We start from the raw sequence: 6,000 nt of genomic DNA on the forward strand, positions 1-6,000 counted from the left end.
CTCTCATGGTTATAGACCAGTAGTCATAGTTCTTCCCATTAAAGTGTGGGAGCTGGGTGTTGAACATACCCATGTTTGTGCTTGCCATTCCTTGCATCTTGAACTATGGTTTTAAATCCTTGACTGTGATTTTTTTTTTTTTTAAATTCACTGTCTTCAGCAATAACAAGAGAGATGCTTTTGGGGAATACCTGAATCCTTCGTTGTCTGAGTCTTCTGTCTGCCTGAGAAGTTTTGCTGCAGCAACAACCTTCTCCCTTCAGCTTCTTTAACTTCTTTAAAGAGCCTAAGTCTTGCTCTGATACCACTGTTGGGTATTTTTCAATGGAGAAATACCAAAACCAAATAAAATTAACCACCACAGAGACAATGCTCTGTTTACTCTGTCCAGGATCTTTTGCAGAGAACCTCTTTCATAAAAAAATAACTCAGAACACAGTCCATTACACAGTCACAACAAACACTTCTATTGATTTAAATAAAAAAAAACTGATACATATTTCATCCTCTGTGCAAAGAGGGAATCCAAAAACTCTGCTACTCTCACAGATTTTTCCACCACTGTGGATATTACAAAAACAGCTTCAAAACATACCTCTGTTTTTCAATGTCAGACAAACACTACAGCACTGCTGTGCATATACAAAAAGATAATCGCACTGCTGTGCACCAAGACAACACACACTGCTTTTCGCAGCCACCATACATACCACACATCAAAAAAACTTACGCCCGCACTTACATAACAACATAAAAAAAACACGTATTGAAAATATAACGTGTGCCCATAACAATATTAAAGGGCCTCACCTAAACTACATAAAACATATATATAAAAAAATATATAATAATATATGTGGGACGTGTGCCCATCACCATATTAAACATATGCCCATGACTAAAATTAACGCCTCCACCTAATATCTACGAAGACACATTAAAGACCATTGATTCCACTACGGCGGTCAACGGGAAAGTCATTCACTCCACGTAAAAATTGATTTGACGCGGGCAGTGCAACTTCGGGAAGTCAACGGCAGTGATTGAGCGCCCAGATGCTCCGACGTGGTTCGCACACCCTCCTCGGGCAAACCAATCGACCTTTACCGTCCGGGGAAAGTGGTTTTGGGCGTCGTACAAGAGAAGCGTGGCGGCATGTGAATGTGTTCGGAGCCTCAGCTACGGATACCGCCTTTGGTGAATGGCGGTGCGGGGAGACTGGGTGGTTTTCCTGAACCACCGCGCGCTGTAAAATTACAAATTTAACAACATCTCCATAAACTAATTACTAAAAAGCATTTCCCTTTCAGTTTTCATAATCCACTTTTCTTAATAATCTATGAATAATATGGTGAGAGAACCTTTTCCTCCCACCTTTTCATCATTTACTCTTTCCTAAAATCAATTGATAAGAATATACTGTCATTCCTAAAATCAATTGAGAAGAATATGCTAAGAGAAGCTTTTCCTCTCACTTTTTCATCCTTCCTTTACTCTTTCCTAAAATCAATTGAAAAGAATATACTATCATTCCTAAAATTAATTGAGAAGAATATGCTAAGAGAAGCTTTTCCTCTCACTTTTTCATCCTTTACTCATTGAAGAATATTCCTCTCACTTCTTTGCCCTTTACTCTTTCTTAAAATCAGTGCAACATGGTCATCTCCAATCATAGATTAAAGAAATTGAAGAAATTGTAATGTAATATAATATGTTTAAAAATTGTTTAAAATTTATTTCTACTGCTCAGGAAAATATATAATTTTTACTTCTATGCTCAAGAAAATTTGATATATTTTAATTTCAAACTAAAAACATTAATATTTTTTAATTTCCTATAAAATTTTGTTTATTCACCTTAATAGCTCATTTAACATAAAAATATTATTGATATATTTTATTTTTAATATAAAACATTAATATTTTTTCTTTAAAATTTCTTATCAAATCTTGCATATATTATTGATCTATTTTATTTTCAAACTAAAATTATTAATATTTTTCTCTGAAATTTCCTATGAAATCTTGTTAACATAAAAATATTAGTGTAAAGCCAGCTCAAAAATAAATCTAAATGTTATTTATACCATATATTTATAAACTTATTATAAATATATATCATAAATACATTTCATATATATGTCACATTTAACCTATTCTGAAAAATAACAGAATGTAAAAGGCCTATCTAGGAACAAAATCAAAATCAAATCACAAATATATTAATTCAATAAAATGTGAATGTTAATGTTAACGGGAAGAAAATAATATATCACATTTCAATTTCAAAAAAATAATGAAAATGTCCACATATTATTAGAAATGTTTTCCATAAAGTATATGTATATATTATTATTAAAACTTTTAATTTCTTACGCAACATCAAAATCACTTACCAATTAAATCATCTCATCTCCCCAATTTCAAGAGAATGTAAATCACCACGCAGTGCAAGGAGTTCTTTCAATGATATATGAATATATAGAAAAGATATTTGGAGTATTTAGCTTCTTATAATATATCAAAAAACTTGTTATTCGCAGAGAGAATCAAAACAAATCACCAAAACATTCATATTTCTATATAAAATCATATCAAATCAAATCACCCGTGTTAATTTGAAGAGAGATTATTTCCACGCTTTGTAATTATCACCCATATTAATTTGAAGAGAAGATTATTTTCACGAACCACCAAAACATTCTTATTTCTATATAAATTCAAATCAAATCACCCGTGTTAATTTGAAGAGAGATTGTTTCCACCCTTTGTAATTATCACCCATATTAATTTCAAGAGAAGATTATTTCCAAGCTTTGCATAATTTCAAGAGAATGTAAATCTGTGAATCTCCAAACGTTGCTTCACAATGAAATTGTGAGTTGAACTCCATGATGATTCATACAAGAATGCCTAATAAGAAAACCTAATCTAAAAGGCATACCAAAACAAATAGATACGTAATCCAGAAAAACTTTCAAGGATAAATGGACGTTGGACCTGTTGACCCATATAAAAGAACAAAGCAGCGTTCATGTGATCTTTGACAAACTAACGCCAGAAACAAAGGAAATTGTGGACAGCGCAACAGTTGTCGAGAATTTTTACGACAACTCTCGGTTAATCTAAATGAGATTGACAGGAATAGTCCAATTTCATACAAACCTAAAGTAAAACACCATAAGCAGACATTACCATTCACTTCATTGAATTTAGCATGCTACGTAAGTTTATAGTATAGGAAGTACTTGCCAGTCAATTTTCCGTTAGTTACTAGTGTGACAATAGTTACATTCATGTTGTATTTAGAAAAATCTGTAACAAATCAATTGTCCCGAGTAATGGCTCCATGCCTGTGATGATAACGTGAACTTGTGGGAAGAGGAGATCAGATGTCGATAACTAAACCTTAAGGTCAGCTGCCAAAAGTTGAGCTATGTTAGATGCTCTAGGTCAAACGTTGAGGCCCGGTTCCTTTGTTGGAGCTTTCAGACTGTGCTGGTTGGATGATTGGTGCTGAAACTATTCCGATTTAACCTCTCTATAAACATCTGACCTGCTGTGGTTGCACTCTAATTGATAGTTGCCCATTCAAATGCATCATCTCCATCTATAACGCGGAAGCCCATCTCATGAAAAAATGGTAGAATCACAATGCAATATTCAGACATTAAAGAACAACATAGTAGAATTTTTATTACTTTTACATTCTCTTCAAATCCTTAATCATACCCCTAAATCTTTCATCTTCTTTTCTTTTCAATTTCTCTTAAAATTCTTATTCATAACCCTAATTCGTAATTCTTAAACAATGCCATCTTGAACTTGTGGAATGGAAGAAGGTGGTCAGATATCAAGAACAAAACCTTGAGGTCAGCTTGCAAAAGTTGAGCTGTTACATGCTCTAGTTGAGCTATGTTAGACGCTCTAGGTCAATCCTATCCCTAAATCTTTCTTGTCTTTTCTTTTCAATTTATCTTAAAATTCTTAATTTTCCATTGTCTTCGAATCCTTAATCATATCCCGAAATCTTTCTTCTACTTTTATTTTCAATTTCTCTTTAAATTCTTAGTCATAACCCTAATTTTTAAAATGGTTATTCATAAACCTAATTCTTAATCCATGCCTTGGTTGTGTTAAGCTTATAACATCATGAACTTGTGGAAGGAGGTTAGATTCAAAAACAGTCATAACCCTAATTCTTAATCAATGTCTTAGTTGTGTTAAGCTTATAATATCATGAACTTGCGGGAGGAGGTTACATTAAAAAAACTAAGCCTTCAGGTCAGGTTGCAAAAGTTGAGCAATTTTAGATGCTCTAGGTCAAATGTCGAGGTCCGGTTCAAGCTTTCAGACCGTGCTGGGTGCTGAAACTTATATTCCAATTTAACTCTCTGTAAACATCTGACTTGCTATACTTGCACCCTAATTGATAGTTGCCCATTCAAATGCCTCATCCCTATATCTAACTCTGAAGCCCATATCATGTAAAATTGGTAGAATAACAGTGCAATAATATAGACATGTAAAGAGAAACATAGTATCACAATGCAATAATTTCGACATGTAAAGAGTAACATAGGAGAATTTTTATTACAATTCCATTGTCTTCAAATCATTAATCATATCCCTAATTTTTTCTTATCTAAAAATTCTTAATCATAACCCTAAATCTTTCGTCTCTTTTCCTTTCCATCCATTTCTCTTAAAATTCTTAAGCAAAACCCTTGTTTTCTTAATGATCTAATGATCCTTAAGCAAAACCCTTTTATTCTTAATGATCTAATGATCCATGAGGGCTCAAAGATTAATTTGTAAACATGTCGGAATTATCAACTACATATCCAAAATTTTCAAGAGAGTGTGTACTCTAACTATCAAAAAAATGCTAATAGATTTGCATGCTTTAATTTTAAGCCATGATTGATATTCCTCTTAACTTCCAAACATTGATAATTTTAGGCCATGATTGATATTCCTCCAACTTCCAAAAATTGGTAATATTTGGGAGTTGTCCAGGGTCATTTCACGAGGGAGGAAAATTGTCAAGAGAGTGTGTACAATAACTTTCAAAAAAATGATAATGGATTTGCATGCTCTAACTTTCAAAAAAATGATAATAGATTTGCGTGCTTCAATTTGAAGTCATGATTAATTTTCCTCTTTCTAAAAATGATAATAGATTTGCATGCTTTAACTAGTAGCCATGATTACTTTTCCTCCTTCAGACTTAGAAAGCTCTTTGATGTATATAATATGCAAGACTTCAAACTGTGACTAGTTTTGCTCTAACATTTGAAAGATATTAGTAGCTCAATAAAAGGTCTAAAATTGGGGAGAGGTCGTCTAGTTTATTAATCCATGCTAATTCTTGATCCCCCTTTGAAAAACTTTACCAGTTGAAGAAAAAAGTATCAAATTTAGTAGTGTTACAGGGTCAACTCAAAGGAGTCATTTGAAGATTATGAGCAGAGCCATTCATAACTGTCGCTATCAACCTCGAAGTGGAAATATTTCGTTGCATAAATTTAGATATGAAGTTGTCATTAATGTTAACTCCTCCAACTCTATCATTACCGGAGAATTATACAGAAAGGAGTAAAATAATAACACTAAAAAAACCACTACCGTGTCGCTATCAACATTGAAGTGGCAATTTTTCGTTGCATAAGATTAAAGATGAAACTGAATGCTGAATAATTCTACTCCAATACTATCTTTAACAAAGGATTGTGCAGAGAGAGCCCATTATTAAAAGACACTACTGCCTTTAGGCTTTAATTATAATAACTCTTACGTTAAAATAACATCACAGTTCATAACAAAAAAAATAATAGATCTCAGGTACTTGCATGAAGCCAACTTACAGACAGAATGACAGATCAGTAGAGGCGCTATACAGAGCACTTAGAATTATATAACTAATATCTGCATATAACTACTGCATTAGAAATTACAAAATCACCATTGCCCTAGTATTTGCAGCTTGAAGAACCCGGG

The sequence above is a fragment of the Pinus tabuliformis genome, chromosome X, assembly GCF_031772625.1.
Source record: "Pinus tabuliformis cultivar Carrire ecotype Pingquan chromosome X, CPIR1, whole genome shotgun sequence".
Taxonomy (NCBI): domain Eukaryota; kingdom Viridiplantae; phylum Streptophyta; class Pinopsida; order Pinales; family Pinaceae; genus Pinus; species Pinus tabuliformis.